This window comes from Crocuta crocuta, unplaced genomic scaffold (assembly GCF_008692635.1).
Source record: "Crocuta crocuta isolate KB4526 unplaced genomic scaffold, BGI_CrCroc_1.0 scaffold52, whole genome shotgun sequence".
Lineage (NCBI taxonomy): Eukaryota > Metazoa > Chordata > Mammalia > Carnivora > Hyaenidae > Crocuta > Crocuta crocuta.
The window spans coordinates 1523308-1540644 of NW_027528617.1; the positions used below are offsets into that span (position 1 = coordinate 1523308).

Below are 17337 nucleotides of genomic sequence, written 5' to 3' on the forward strand. Positions count from 1 at the left end.
GCAAAGTGCACCAAACTTCAAGAGCCAATGCCTCCCTTATACATTAAGAAGTCAATAACTCACTTCTACTAGGATTAGATCATTGATTCCAACGTGATCTTCACAGAAGTGTTTAATGCCAGCTCTCTCCCTGCTAAACCTCTTAGTATAGTATATTCTTAGAATATATCCTCCCGAGAGAACAGCAGGGTAGATTCAAATTAAGAAAGCTAAATCAACTCATCTTGGTCAGTAGCTCAGCTATATGGCTTCTGAAAAAAAAGTCTATGTTGCAAAATGGGAAATCCTGAATCTTGAACCATCCCCTCATGTCTACTGAACCTAATAAAACCCGAAAAGCTCTTGATGTAAGATTAGGAATCAGAAATCATATACCAAATAAAACAGAACATGCTACAATAAACTCAATAAAAATCGAGAGTAGAATGTTCTCAAAAGTCATCAAGGTTTTCTGTGAAAATATGCACTACACACACACACACACACACAGAGAGAGAGAGAAAGAGAGAGAAATTAAAATGGCAAATAATGTGAAAGTAAAACATTCCTAAAATTAAAAACAATCTCCTTTTCAGGATACTATACATAATCCAACAGGAATTATTAAGAATAGGCAAAAGTTTAATTGCAATATAATAACTATTTAATAAACATGCTATTATTCTACACATAAAAAATCATTTAGTTTTAAAACTAAGTGATCTAGAAATAGATGCATGGGGGCACCTACCTGGCTCAGTTGGTGGAACATTTGATTTCTGGTGTCAGGGTTATGCGTTTGAGCCCCACACTGGATGTAGAAGGTACTTATAAAAACCAAAATCTTGGTTTTTATAAGTAAAAAATCTTTCTTTTTATAAGAAAAAAAGAAAGAACAAAGAAAGAAAGAAAGAAAGAAAGAAAGAGAAAAGAAAAAGAAAGAAAAGAAGAAAGGAAAGGAAAGGAAAGGAAAGGAAAGGAAAGGAAAGGAAAGGAAAGGAAAGGAAAGGAAACAAAAAAGAAAGAAACAGATGTGTGACTAAAGAGATCTAATTCTAAATCCAGGTCAGAATTTAGACTGTGATTTCATGATGTACACCTATTCTGGGTAACAGGTATTAACAATAGCAATTTTTATAGGTGAAGAAACAGAGACTAATAAATATTAACTTTTGACTTGCTTAGAGTCAAATGTAAGTGGAAGAATGGGGACTGTGTCTAGATCTTGACTTTGAACTCTGATTTTCCTTTTGCTGCATATTTATTCCTCCTAGACACAATGAAGAGAAGCTTATCATTCAAAGTGATTGAGAGTCAGTTATTTGTTTAATTCTAAAATATATAAGAATGCAACATATAATTTTTAAGAGAGAAATAATAACAGTAGGTCGGGAATATTATTCATTACATAGAAAGTTGTTGATGGTCTTGAGTGAGTTTAATTACTAAAGTAGTAAAAAAAATAAAAATAAAAACAAAATAAAACAAACAAAAAAAAACACCACTATGGGTTTACTCATCTACATAAATCCTGAGGATAGCAGAGAAGCTACTCTGTTCAGGCTTCACACTGGGGCATTAGTTGACGGTGGGGAGGGATATGGGACCATCATTCTTCCCCAGGCAACTGGTCCCAAACTAATTGTAGAATAGAATGTATAAGTCACATACAAGATTTATAACAAGTCTCCCCTTTCAGGGAGAGATGAGTGTGGGGATGTCTATTAAAATCATTGGAGCCATGTTGGGAAAGAAGCTTACTTAGCAAAGACAGAAAGAATGATGCTTGGAAAGAAATGAGGACCACTCTGGCTTGCAGGAGAGATATTGCTGCAATATCCACAGGCTTCAAGACTATATGAAGATCCTATAAATGGGAGACATGGCAGGACATTAGGACTAAAGCCAGAGCACAAAGATCAGCTCAAGTAGCTGTAGAGGAGCAATTACAACAGCTCCTGAGAAGAGTTTGTGAGCCATCCCAAGATCTGCTCAGGAAGGAGAAAGACTTGAACAAATGGGGATTCTAATAATTAAGTTGCTGGTACTCATAGCCAAAGGTTAGTCACGGTGAGGCTTCTGTTGACATAACAACTAGGTTTATGATTATAGTATTTCAGGTTGACACATGTCTCTAATTCACATGGCCTATGAACCATGTATCTTTCACCTTGTTACTCCACTATCCACTAGGGCATTTTCCCCTTCTCCCTGGATGAAACTGGGCTGCAGACACATCTGTTTTTTAGCTTATTAGAAATGCCTTAAGACCCAAGCTCAGAAGTGTCACACCTAACCTCTCATACACCTGTGGTAAGAATTTAGACACATGGACATCTCTAGCTCAGAGGAAAAAAAGGATATGTAGTATTTAATTTAGCTAGTGTTATGTGGTCCTTAGTTTACCTTAGCTCCAATTCCATTATTAGAGAAGGAGAGAACAAATTTTGGTGGACAATCAATACTCTCTATTAACTAGTAGTCTTTTATTTTCAGTTTTACATTTTTATTCACCTGCCTATTATTATAGACACCTCCCAGAAAGCCAGAAGTTTGAAATAGAGTGCAGTTAATATATGTACATGATTCCTACAATCTTTATGTATGTAGTATATATAAACCACACTGCAAGTTCAGTTTTTCCTCAATAAATTGCTTTGTTATAGTCATGAAATTCTAAGTCAGAAGAAACCCATAGTATGATTCCTTGGGTGAGGTATATGGATCAATGTCCAGAACATCAAAAAGAACCCCTCACATAAAAGAAGCTGAACTTGGACATCAAATAAATTGCTGCAGGGATGCCTGGATGGCTCATTTGGTTAAGTGTCTGACTTCATTCAGCTCAGGTCATGATCTCACGGTTCGTGGGTTCAAGCCCCACATTGGACTCTGCTGACAGCTCAGAGCCTGAAGCTTGTTTCTGATTCTATGTCTCCCTCTCTCTGCCCCTCCCCCATTCATGCTCTGTCTCTCTCTCTCTCAAAAAGAAACAAATATTAAAAATAAAAAGCAAATAGGGGTCCCTGGGAGGGTCAGTCAGTTAAGCGTCCAACTTCGGCTCAGGTCATGATCTCATGGTTCGTGGGATGTGTGCGTCAGGCTCTGTGCTGACAGCTAGCTCAGAGCCTGGAACCTGCTTCAGATTCTGTGTCTCCCTCTCTCTCTGACCCTCCCCTGCTCACTCTCTCTCTCTCTCTCAGAAATAAATAAAAACATTAAAATTTAATTAATTAATTAATTAATTAATTAAAAAAACAAACCGCTGCAGTGTATCTTTATAAGTTTCTCATCTTTAGTCATTAGCTTTTTAAACATCAATGAAAATTTGTGGGAAATATTAAAAGTACAGATTGCACTGATAACTGCACATTTTTTTTCTATAAGAAAGGAGACCTAATACAAATAATTCCAAATTACACAGAATACCTGGCTGAAGAAACTCCAATATCTAGCATATAGCTGCTTTACTAAGTTCAAACAATGGAGTGTTGATTTTTATTAAATTTCCTCAAAAACAAAGTATATATAAACCTTTTGGACAGGATCCTCTCAGGCTACTGTGTTAAAGGCCAACAAATTAGAATTTTAATACTTAAAGTTTTCAAAATGTGGCTAAGTCTATAAAAATTCATATTGGCTTGACCATTTTAAATGCCTTGACATAAATTTCTTAAAACAGCATTAATTAAATTTAGTGAAATAATTTTCAATTGTTACTTAACATTAGAGTGATTCTTTTTTTCTCAACCAATTAATACGGTGTCCCAGAGATGTAATTTTAAAATTGCCTCCAACATTTAATAAAGTCTACTGTATAGCCTTATTTTGTTTTAAATTCCATTTTAATGAAATTATTCTAATCAACATGATTAAATGATTTTGAAATTGTGTCAGGAAAGAGAAAGATTTGAACAAACAGGGATTTTAATAATTAAGCTGCAGGTCTTCACTGCCAAAGATGGGTTAGACTGAAGATTTCCCAGTCTATGTTTTCTTAAGAAAAGCAAAAGCATGATAGTACAAGAATGTTCGTCCCAACCCATGAGCAACATATAAATTATACAAAATGGAAAACTATCCTTAGAAGAGAAATCAATCAATTTAATACCAAGAGTCTGTTCCAGCTAGCATTGACCATACAGTTTAAAAAAATATTTTTGAGAGTTTTATATTTCTGAAAAGTGTTTCAACACACAGAGTTTGGTGAATCACATGTACTGCTATTTTTGCACAGAAAAAGAATCAGGCCAGCAACAAGCAGGCTCAAAACACATTGTGCCGGCAAATCCTTGATCTTAAATTTAAAGAGAGAAAAAACAGACTAGAGGACAGTTGTTAAGGAATTCTGGCAGACTTTGTGCAGGGAGAGAAGTTAATAGGTGTAATAAATGACCCCGGGCACCAGGAGGAACAAATTATATAAATAAACTTAAGAAGAAGTTATACAAAAACCTAGATCCAAACAAATGTGAACCTGTAAGTTACAAATGCAAACTCGGGAAGGCACAGCCCATTAAAAGCTGTTTGACTTGCTGTTCCTCTATTCCTTTGTCAGTTATAGGAGTATCCTCTTAAGTTGTGACTTTTACAAATGTAAGCAAAACAATTTTAAAAAGAGATATTTTGTCTTATTAAACACTGTCCCCAGTACATAGTCCATATTTCCCTCTTAGCTTGAAGGAAAAGTGAATGAATATTGGAACAGAAGGTTTACATTAAAGTTTTTATTTAAATCATCATTACCATGGGGTCTTAAATCACCTAATGATTCGTTTGCTTTGCAAACCTAAAACAGAACTTTTTAAGATAAACTTTAAGTTGCTGCAAATCATAAAATTATTTCCATATACAGTCTGTTTATTAAATGTGTTAAGCTGTTATATGGTCCCTTTAAATTTATGGAAAGCCAATGAATAGCCTGGCAGGAATACCTGCAAAAGCAATATACATCATAAAAAAAACTTTTGTACTATAAAAATATAGAATACACACAGAATATCTGAAATATCCAAGCCTGGGAATTGAATTACTAAGTCTAACATGAGCCAAGATGATCTCATTTTATGTGGAGCCATCCTTAAAGCAAAGATTACAGCACTGAACATTATCTATTAGATTTTCATTATTTTGGCTAATTCTAAGAGGAGGCATTTCAGACTTCTTCATCTCCTGATTACAAGGAATTTAATGGCTGATGGGGGTTCAACAGCACATAGCCCTTTCCCCATTTTTGGATCCAAACAAATTTCTGAAAAAGATAATTTTACAAACTACCATAGCTCCCAGCAAAAGATGATAAGGTTAATGTTTTAGCTTCTTGGAGACATACCTGTTTCTTGTAGAGATTTTACTTGTAAACACAATCATAGCTCTCCCTCAAGGGAACTATATATGACCCATTTAGCTTTGTAACACCTTGCAATTGGCATGTTAAGCCATTATGAAATTAGTGACGATGCCCTGTTTCTGTCAAACACAAAGATTCTCTTAAGTAAAGTTGCACTGCTGCATCAACAATGACATTTTTTTTCCCCATGACAACCTCATGAATTAACAACAGCAGAAGTTCAGCAAAGTATCAAAGCTCCAAGGGATTCTAGGAGGACTCTTTTCTGAATGAGTAGCTATAACCTCTATTTACTCTTTGGTTATTATACAGAAAAATGAGAGAGAGAAAGAAAGAGAGAGAGAGAGAGAGCTCTCCATGACTTCACTTCATTAGTGCATGTCAGACTTAGCAATTCTGAGAATATCACATGAGAATATTTTATGTCAAGTTTTTGGCCCACAAATCTGTAGTCATTAGACATTGATTTTCTTTCTATATTTTCACAACCACAGTTTAAAAGGAAATCATTCTTAATCTCCTGCTATTCACTAAGCCAAACGCCCATGAACACACACAACTCAGAGATCAAGTAGTATAGTCATCTAGAATGTTTTCTCATAAATAAATTTGCCACCTAAATTTATTAACTTAATCGTAATACAGAATATCATATTTTCTGATTATACCATGAGGCTGTGATGAAAATTAAGCACTTGGTAAGTCTGTAAAGAATCCTTATTCCTTTGGATCTAAAAACTACCCAATGTGTGATGCCTCTAAAATAGTTTCCATCTGTATCATACGAGTTCCACAGGAAGTAAAAACAACAATACACATCACTGTCTTAAGCCAATGACTGGTTTCTTCATTTCCAGTGAAAAGTAAAGAAAAAGACATTTGTAACAGGTTTGCATCTGGATATTACAGAACCTGAGATCTAACTATTACTCTGAGCAAAACTGATCGGAAGTGGTTAGGTTTTCCTCATTGTTATCATTTTTTGACAGGTGTGGCATGATACTGCCAAATAAAACATATATTTAAATAAAGTGGTGCAAGAAAAATGAGGAGTTATGTAGTTTGTAATTTACAAACACAAATCCACTTGATATGTATGTGCTCTCTTCATCAAGATCTTAAAAGCAGAATAAAATGCAATTTAAAATTTAATTAATATCTAGGACACACTTTGACTTGCCATCTCACTTAATCCTTAGAAATAATCATATGATACAGATATTATTGCCCCATTTTCCAGTATGTTGACTAAAACTTAGATGTTGGGTAATTTTCACAAGGTTATAAAGCTAGCTAGTAATTGATGGATATCTGATTTTGAGCCCAGGTTTTGAGCCTTCAAATCCAATGTTCTTTCTGCTACACTATATCGCATCTTTACACAACACTCGACATTGTTTTCAGCTGAAGGACAATACTGAGAAAAGCTTAGCATATGACTCAACAGATGACTCTGGGGTACCTCTGTGCATTTCCAACTTAAGACATACATTGAGAGATAAAGCAGCAGCCAGGAGAACAACAGTAAATCCCTACATGTCATTCAGTACAAAACACCCCAGAGCCTTTCATCTTAACCCTGGCAAAGGTGTATTGACTTTTGATTTAGTTTTCCCTTTCTGGATTTCATTAAAAGATGCTGCATGTATAAATAAAAAAATACAAGAAGAATGAAAATTGGTTTAAAAAATTGAATGGATAAAGGAAATCAGTATTTATTTCACAAATACAATATTCTTTACAAAACAAATTATTTCTGACATATTTTCCGTAATTTGTATAAATTAAATTTTATTTTAAGTTTGTTGGAGGAATTAATTACCCAAAGCAATGCTTTGATGTATTTTTTTAGCAAATATTAATCTTGAACGTATCTGTCAATAGGCAATATAGCACAATGCCTAACATCAGGGACTTCAGAGCCAGATTTCCTAGGATTTAATTCTGATTCCTCCATTTACCAGCCAGGTAATCAAAAGAAAGTTACATAACTTCCCTGTAACTCAAATTCCTCATCTGTAAAATACAAAACTGATAAAATCAGTATTCACCCCATGGGTTATTGTGAAAGCTAAAATTTAGTAAATATATATATAAAGTCCCTGGAACAGTAGGCACTGGCACATAGTAAGTACTAAACATGTTAATAAAAGTATTATTTTATTGCTTAAAACAATGTACATCTGTGTTACAAATTGCTACTTATTTGGGATCTGAATAACCAGTGTGTAAAAATGTAAACATAATATAAAATTATCAAAACCATATTAACTACATTATTGACTACTATAGGTATAATTTTTTGGTTATAAGCTAAATCTCTAACCAAAGACACGGTTACACCAGTTTTCAGACACATGGAAATAAGTATTGAAGAATTCATAAGTAAGCCTATGAACCAAAATAAAGAAAGAGAGAGAGAGAGAGAGAGAATTATATACTTACAGAGATGGAGACATATACACATTAGGTGCACACACATGCGCACACACACACACACACACACACACACCACACAAATATGGCAATGATATAGAAACACACCTGACCACTATGAAATGATAGTTTGCCTACCTGAATGTACCAAGAAGATCTTGTTGATGTCTTAAAATCTACCCCTGCCAGAGCCCAACAAGTCAGAAGTTTTGCTACTCACAGATTCATCCTTTTATTTGTTTTTTTTAAAACAAAATTGCTCCTAAGAGTAGTTAATCACACATAAACTAATTAATAGTAAGGTATTAATAACTGATCAGACTCATTTTTCTAGGAAAATGGAGGAGCACAGGGAAGAAGACTTCGGTGTTGTTTAATGTTTTTGCTTGAGAGAGAAAAAGAAAGGGCAGACACTGAAAGGAATAAATTAATAGGGGATCCACTAAAAGAGTACAGAATCAGTGGCATCTGGATTTCCCAATCCATTAAGTGACCAACTTCGGTTCAGGTCATGATCTCATGGTTTGTGGGTTTGAGCCCCGTATCCGGCTCTGTGCTGACAGCTAGCTCAGAGCCTGGAGTTTGCATCAGATTCTATATCTCCCTCTCTCTGACCCTCTCCTGCTCATGCTGTCTCTTTCTCTTTCTCCCTCTCTCTCAGAAATAAATTAAAAAAAAAACATTTAAAAATATAAATAAACAAATAAAATAAAAGGGTACAGAACTAGCCCTCACTTTATTTTCTTCAATTCTTATCCTCTAAACCAGGCTTGGCAAACTTTTTCTGCAAAGGGTCAGATAGTAAATATTTTAAGCTATGCAGGTCATACAGTCTCTGTCATAACTATTCAACTCTGCCACTGGAACACAAAAGCAGCCCTAGATAATACTTAAACAAAGGGGACTGGTTGGTTTCAATAAAACTTTACTACAAATACAGGCTGAGGGCCAAATTTGGCCTACAAGGTGTAATCTGCTGACCTCTACTTTAAATTAATAGCTACTTGAGATCTCCTGATTAAACCCCCTCCACATTGCTCCTTTTAAAATTAAGTTGGTGATCCATTGTATATATAAACCACATCTTCTTTAGCCACTCATCAGTTGATGGACATTTGGGCTCTTTCCATAATTTGGCTATTGTTGAAAGGGCTGCTATAAACATTGAGGTACATGTGCCTGTATCAATCAGCACCCCCGTATCCTTTGGATAAATTCCTAGTAGCGTTATTTCTGGGTCATTGGATAGTTCTATTTTTAATTTTTTGAGAAGCCTCCACATTGTTTTCCAGAGTGGCTTCACCAGTTTGCATTCCCATCAACAATGCAAGAGGGTTCCTGTGTCTCTACATCCTCACCAGTATCTATAGTCTCCTGATTTGTTCATTTTAAACCCTCTGACCAGTGTGAGGTGGTATCTCAATGTGGTTTTGATTTGTATTTCCCTGATGATATGTGATGTTGAGCATCGTTTCATGTGTCTGTTGGCCATCTGGATATCCTCTTTGGAAAAGTGGTTATTCATGTCTTCTGCCCATTTCTTCACTGGATTATTTGTTTTTGGGTGTTGAGTTTGCTAAGTTCTTCATAGATTTTGATTACTAACCCTTTATCCAATATGTCATTTGCAAATATCTTCTCCCATTCTGTTGGTTATCCTTTAGTTTTGCTAACTCTTCCTTCCTGCAGAAGATCTTTATTTTGATGAGGTCCCAATAGTTCATTTTTGTTTTTATTTCCCTTGCCTTCAGAAATGTGTTGAGCAAGAAATTGCTGCAGCTGAGGTCAGTTTGTTGCCTATTTTATCCTCTAGGTTTTGATGTTTTCCTGTCTCACAGTAGGTCTTTCTTCCATTTTGAGTTTATTTTTGTATATAGTATAAGAAAGTGGTCCAGTTTCATTCTTCTGCATGTTGGTGTCCAGTTCTCCCAGCACCATTTGCTAACGAGACTGTCTTTTTTCCATTGGATACTCTTTTCTGTTTTGTCAGATTAGTTGGCCATACATTTGTGGGTCCAGTTCTAAGTTCTCTATTCTATTCCATTGGTCTACGTGTCTGTTCTTGTGCCAATACCAAAATGTCTTGATGATGACAGCTTTGTAGCAGAGGCTAAAGTCTAGGATTGTGATGCGTCCTGCTTTGGTTTTCTTTTTCAACATAACTTTGGCTATTCAAGGTCTTTTGTGGTTCCATACAAGTTTTAGGATTGTTTGTTCCAACTTTGAGAAGAATGCCAGTGCAATTTTTATTGGGAGTGCACTGAATGTGTAGACTACTTTGGGTAGTATTGACATTTTAACAATATTTGTTCTTCCAAACCACGAGGATGGATTATACAATGGAATACTACTTGGCAATGAGAAGGAATGAAATCCTGCCATTTGCAACAATGTGGGTGGATGGAACTGGAGGATATTATGCTAAGTGAAATAAGTTAGTCAGAGAAAGACAGATGTCATGTTTTCATTCATATGTGGAAATTGAGAAACTTAACAGAGGACCATGGGGGAAGGGAAGGGGAAAAAATAGTTTCAAACAGAGAGGGATGCAAACCAGGAGAGACTCTTGAATGTGGAAAACAAACTGAGAGTTGATAGGAGGGGAAGGGGTATATGGGTGATGGGCGTTGAGGAGGACACTTGTTGGGATGAGCACTGGGCATTGAATGTAAGCAATGAATCACAGGAATCTACTCCCACAACCAAGAGCACACTGTATACACTCTATATTAACCAAATTGGCAATAAACAAACAAACAAACAAAATATTAAGTTAGTGAGAAAACTATGAAAAAGGATTTCTGTAATATATGTATATGCTATACTATATCTTATATAGAGAGTAACATATGTAAACCTTTAATCCAAGAAAAATGCAAGAAAACCCCAAAGCTCTTTTACACATATCTATATTTAAACTGTATAATAGAGAGAGTATATAAACCTCAGGTTGTCTCAAGTCAATATTCTGATACCTGTGAAGGTTGTTCTGACTCAGTGTTTTATTTTTTCTGGACACTTCACACAAAGATTTCTCCATTTTAAAAAATAAGGAAACAATTTTTGTTAAGGAACCCAAAATCAAGCTGGCCAATGGCAGAATCTGGATTGAAGCCCAAACTGGTCTAATTCCAAAGCCCATGCTAAAAAAATAACTTGGACTTATCCCACCAAAGGAAAAGTTATCTTTCTTAGAGCCCGTAAGGTAACACTGATAACATAAACACCTGTCAGAGGTAAAGCAGGATTATTGCAACAGGGCTTTCTCTCTGAAAAATTTTGACAAACGCATCTGTAATTAACAGTTGGGTTCGATACATTGGGTATTTTAAGAAAATGTTGAATATGTACTATTCACCCTACATTTTTGTCAGTCTTAAATATTTTGAACAATTCTTTTTTTTTTGGACATATCCAAACATAAGTATCATTTCTAAGAATAAAATATGTTAATATTTCATTTGAAGCTCTATTTAATAAAGATATGTCCTAAAAGGGGAAGAAAAACATCTACTTAAATTTTGCTAAACACCAGTGGAAAACACAATCAACACAATCGGCATATCCAATTCAAAATGTTTATAGGTCTGTTAATCAAATAACATTATAAGTGTACGAATTAAATTCTTGGGGAAATTTCATAATGTAAATTTTAGAAGAATAATTAGGAAAGGCAGATGGGGCTTCAAATTAAAAAACTGCTTCTCACAAAAGATCCACTTGCAATAATTCACACAGTGAAACATGTGACATCACAGTATATATTTTATTTATAAGAAATTAGTTGGTTACATCCTGAGAATAAATACAATGCACTTCAGATTTCGCTAGGTTGCTGAGATTGTGTGCTGAGATTGTGTTATGACACTGATTTCTGTATTTGTCATCATACTATAATCTTAAAATGTATTGCTGACCCAGTATAAACTATCTCAGAACTTTGAGTAAAGCTACTATAGTACTAAGATTGCAAAAGAATCATGACAACTTATCATTCCAATTCTCTAGAAAACAATACTAATTTTATGTCATTTTCCTCAGTTTCTAATGACAAAATTAAGTACATTATATACAAGACTTTTCAAAACATGGTTGTAGCAAACCACAAATGACAAAGAAGGTAATTTAGATAAACACTCAGCTAGAAAACCTGAACAACAGCAACAAATATATATATATATATGTAATTTGTGTGTGTGTGTGTGTGTGTGTATTCTCCAAGGCATTAGAAAGCCAAAAGACAGTGACGAATCACCAGGCCAGAATCTAGGGAGGATTGACAATCATGGGGATGAGGCTGACATTTGAAACTACTTATTTTCCAGGGGGTTTGGCAAATTCAGCAGGGACAATTCAATGGCTAAGAAGCTGAACAGTGCTTCCAAAAGCTTTATGGAGCTAGAAGAAAGGGGTTAGTGTCCAGAGGTGCATGGCATATGTGGATTTAACTTCAAATAGGTTAGTATTTACATTAAATCAAAAATAAACTAAATTCCAATTAAGAGATGAAGTTTGTCAGGTTGAACTTTTTAAATTATGTGGTATATTAGACACCCCTAAAGCAAGAAGATACAGAAATTTGAGAGTAAAAAAATAGTGTTGGTTCATGCAATTCTAACCAAAAAAAACAAAAACAAAAACCCACAATGTAACTACACTAATACAAAACACAGTAGATTTGAAGGCAAAAGGCATTACTAGAGATTAAACAGCACATTTTATAATGATGAATCATGAAACTTACATCCAACTGTGTTTTCTCTGGCTTTTTTCCAAAATTGAAATATGCTAGGCCAATATAATTCTAAATTTGTATACACATCACAGCATAGCCTCATGATATATAAACCAAAACTGACAGTACAAGGAGAACTAGACAAATGTACAATCATAAATGAAGACTCTAACATATGTCTTAGTAAATATTAGAATAATATCAGTAAGAACTTTGAAAATTTGAACAATATAATTAACAAGCTTGACCTCATTAACAGATGCATAACACTGAATTCAATTAAGTGCAAAATAAACATCTTTTTTAAGCACATATAATTTATGTATAAAAACTAACCCTCTTCTGAGCTACAAATTTAGCAAATTTCAATAAATTTTAATGGGATGAAATCTACAGTGTGGTTTCTGACTAACTAATGTAAAATATATTTAAATTTTTTTGAAAAACTCCCTATGTTGGACATTAATCAGTACACCACAAACTGTTTATAGATTCAATGCGACCCCAGTAAAAACCCTAGCAGGCTTTTGCTTTATTTGGTTTTATTTGGTTTTATAGCATTTGACAAGCTGATTCGAAAGGTATATAAAAATAATGAAGACAAAAATTATCCTATTATGAAGATTGATATAGAACTACACTATTTAAAACAAAGTGGTATTGGCACAAGAATAGATAAATAAGTCTATGAAACAGAACAGAGAGCCAGAAACACTCACTTATTTATGTACAGTTGATTTATAACAAAGATGGCACCGCAAAACAGCAAGGAAAAGATGATCTTTTCAACAATTTGTGCTGAGACAATTGAATGCCCATATGGAGGAAAAATAAAAATTGAACTTTACCTTATGCCATATACAAAAATATGAAAGGCCAATTTTACTAGCTTCTAGAAGATAATATTAGTAAATATATTTATGATCTTGGGGTAGGGAAATACTTCTCAGAGGGAATAGAAAAAAATTACATTAAATGCAATCTAACTATAAAAGATCATGAAAGAAAAGGTTTATAAATTAGACTCCAGTAAAGTTCAAAATTTCTGTTTTTCAAAAGACACCATGAAGACAGTGAAAAGGTAAGATACAAACTGGGGAAGATAGCTGCAATACATATAACCAGCAACAAATGCAGGTCCACCACAAATCAATGAAAAAACGTCAACACAATAGTAATATAGGTCAGAGACTTTAGCAAATGCCTCACAAAAGAGGATATCTAAATAGCCTATGAATATGAAAGTAATAAGTAATCATAAGTAATGAGAGGAATGGAAATTAAAGACACTGAGATACCGCATGATCTAACCAGAATGAAGACATCCAATAAATATCAGTATTTGAAAATATGTTTAATATTGGGAATTCTAACACTGATGGCAGAAGTAATGTTAGTAGAAGAAACATGGAAGACCATTTAGAATGAGCTTTTAAATCTGAAGATACGTAGATCCTGTGACCCACCATTTCCTAGATATACAGTCAACAATAATATGTGCACATGTGCTTCGAGAGATATGTTCAAGGATGCTCATGGCAACATTGTTCAGAATATCAAAAATCTGGAACCAGTACAATGGGAAATGACAAATCACAGTATATCACTCAATGGCATTCTATGCAACAATGAAAATAAATTACACTCAGACAATTTACATGAGCTATTTTTACAAATGAATCTATTGAGATGGAGTCAGAAACAAAAGAATTTATGTGAATTCAATTTATCTGAAGTTTTCCAAATAGACAAAACCAAACTATGGGAATTATGGACATGCACTTGAGTTCATCTATAAAGAAAAACAAATGATTATAATATTAGTTAGGATATTAACTTTAGGAGAGGTAGAGGGAGCATGGATCGAGAGGGGGTGTAGCAAGGGGTTTCTATGGAGGTAACAACATACTGTGCCTCGACCCGAATGGATTACATGGGTGTTCGCTTTGCAATACATTGCTATAAATTGCTGTATTTTTATTTTGTGTACTATTCTGCATGTGGTTACATTTCACAATTAAAAAGTATTTTTAAAATTTACCTTATGCATTAGGACTAAAATTAAAATTCAAAAATTTATCTCAATAGTTATTTGATACTGCAATTCTTAAAGCCTTCTCCCCTGCTTATAACCTTTGGCCAGTACATAAAGAACTAGAATATTAGAACACTGTATACACAGCAAGCTAGCTTCATCCATGCAAGACACATTTCTCAAGAACTGCACCAGAAAATTAGGCAGGAAGCCAGAGGTTAGCACGATAACTGCACTGTCTACCTCTATAGCCTACTTGCCGCATAGACAATATTTGTATCTTAGAGAAACAGGTCCTAGTCACACAGATGCCTGGGAACCTAGTCAAGCCTGATAAGCTCAAGAATATAAGCTCTCCTCTGCTGCTATTCGGGACTGCTTGATTTGGGTGCTTCCCAAGCATGCCCAGCACTGAATAAAGAAGTGTGTGGCACCAATTTGTGCTCCTGAATTCTGTTCACTGATCTCAGCTCGGGTGGCTACAACACAATGATGTGCTTGAAAATGAGTAAATTATATTGACATTGCAGGGAATATTCAGCAGCAACTTAGTCAAGCAAATAATAGTAAAGATAACAATATAATATTAATAATGTCTAAGACATATAGCACTTACTATGTGTTAGTACTATAACTAATAGTCTAGTTATAGTAAACTAAACTATTATAATAGAATCCCAAGCACTTCATGTATATGAACTCATTTAATCTTACAAGTGCTATAAAGCATATAGAACAGAAATACCTGAATGCATATCCTCTCTTCTGAGTCATAGGGACACTATTTGTGAAGAAATATAGGGCACAAGAACAAACAGCTCAGAATATAATAGCTACCATTCCTCCCAGGGGTGTACCCTTCTGAAAGTCACGGGTCAAAAGAAACAAACAAAAAACCTTGTCAAGGAGTTGATGCCAATAAATCAAGAAGAGATTAGATATTTAAGGAGATCAAATCTGTCCATCACCTAAGGGTGGAGCCAATTGGGAAGCTTTGTAAATAAATGAGTGAATTTAGCAGAATATTTTTTAATCCAGATTATCTAATTAATCTACCCATTTTTGGACATCTCTGACCTTAGAATCTACCTCAACATTTGTATATAGTATGTATTTCGTTTCTGTCTTTAAGATCCCAATATAATGTTCTTAAATCAGCTAATAATCCCAAATGGAATTAAACTGACCTTGTAGGGTCATAATAAGAAACAGCCATCAATGTTTCATGGTTGAAAGGATGCATTCCACCAAGAAAGGCACAATTAAAAATGTAAACACCGCAGAGTATTTGAGTTGTCAGGAAGATGTTTTGATCCATTTTAAATTCTGAGATTAAAAACTCACTGACTGTGTTTTTAGTTTGTGACAACGTAAATATCCAGTCTACTATTTAGTAAAATAAAATCAGATTCCTTTGACACACAGAATAGCATGATCAACTAACTTGAAAATGGATTGAATATTTCACTTTTTAAATTCTATGTGTGTGCTTATTTGAATTCCGTGGCTCTCTCAATATAAAAAGTAACTGCAGATGTAGAAAACATTCCTCCTATAGCTTTGATCAAAAAAGGATCAGGGGCGCCTGGGTGGCTCAGTCGGTTAAGTGTCCGACTTTGGCTCTGGTCATGATCTTACAGTTGTGGGTTCAAGCCCTGCATTGGGCTCTGTGCTGACAGCTAGCTCAGAGCCTGGAGCTTGTTTCAGATTCTGTGTCTCACTCGCTCTCTGACCCTCCCCTGCTCACGCTGTCTCTCTCTCTCAGCAATAAAAAAAACATTAAAAAAATTTTTAAACAAGGAAATAGCTCTCTAGTAGGACAAAATACATAGCTGCAGAGTAATGATTCTGCTTTCTTAATGTCTCCCCAAAGAAACTGTGAGCTCTTCAAGGGCATGTACAATACTGAATTTAATAAATTAATCGTGACTTGTTACTAAAGCCCTCAAAATGATTCCAGTTTAGAACTGGGTCTAACAATTAGCTTCAATTGAAGTAGAGACTGGAAGTGAGTTATAGAGGGCTAGGAAAATGTGGGAAATAAGGTTCCCTCCTGGCAGGTCATTTTAGGTCAAAATGTGCAGAAAGTGAGTCTATCTTGGAACTTTTGCCTTTCACTGCTGTGTTCCTTCGTCTCATCCTGTAGACCCTCTTTCCTGGCAGGCTAAACTCTTTACAAGGAAAACATTATGAATGACAACAAAATAGTCTCTAACAGTAGAGAAGTATATATAAAATGAAGAATATTCCAGACTCCCAAGCTGGTGGGTAGATTCTTTTGAAGAGAGGAAAGAGGAAGAAAGCTCCCCAACAACTTTAAGTCAAAATGCAAGGGCAGCCTCTCTTCCCAGTTGTAGGTGAACGCAGAGAACAGGCACAGGCTCCACCAAAACAAGGTAGAGGTGTGGGTAGGTGCATATGTGAGCTCTCTAATGACTAATACCTTCCTGTTTGCTCTTGCTGCAGAATGTTACCCTTAGCAGTGGTGTTTCCCCTATAGCTCCTGGTGAGTCACCTACAAACTAGAAATTCTCTTGAGCAACCAATAATGTTACTTTGCCCAGATGAATTCTTCCATGAGTGATCTACACAAGATACTTTTTAAGGCTAGGATGATTAGTGAAGAATCAAGAGGATGAAAATGCAGAGACTCCAGACAGGACAAGCCAAACGTATTTCTTTCACACTGTACCTAAAGAGCTCTAGGATTCCCTAGTAAGAGGAGGGAGGTTATTAATACCATGACTATAATGTGGAATAGCAAACTCACACTGTATGTATGATGTATAGGTTTCTGTATGT

General features: G+C 35.0%; 1 long non-coding RNA gene across 1 annotated transcript in view; it reads right to left on the bottom strand.

Moving 5' to 3' along the window:
* LOC144224146 (uncharacterized) overlaps positions 1 to 17337 on the bottom strand; it is a 524297-nt gene that overhangs the window by 434558 nt on the left and 72402 nt on the right. The gene's annotated exons all lie outside the window — the stretch shown is intronic.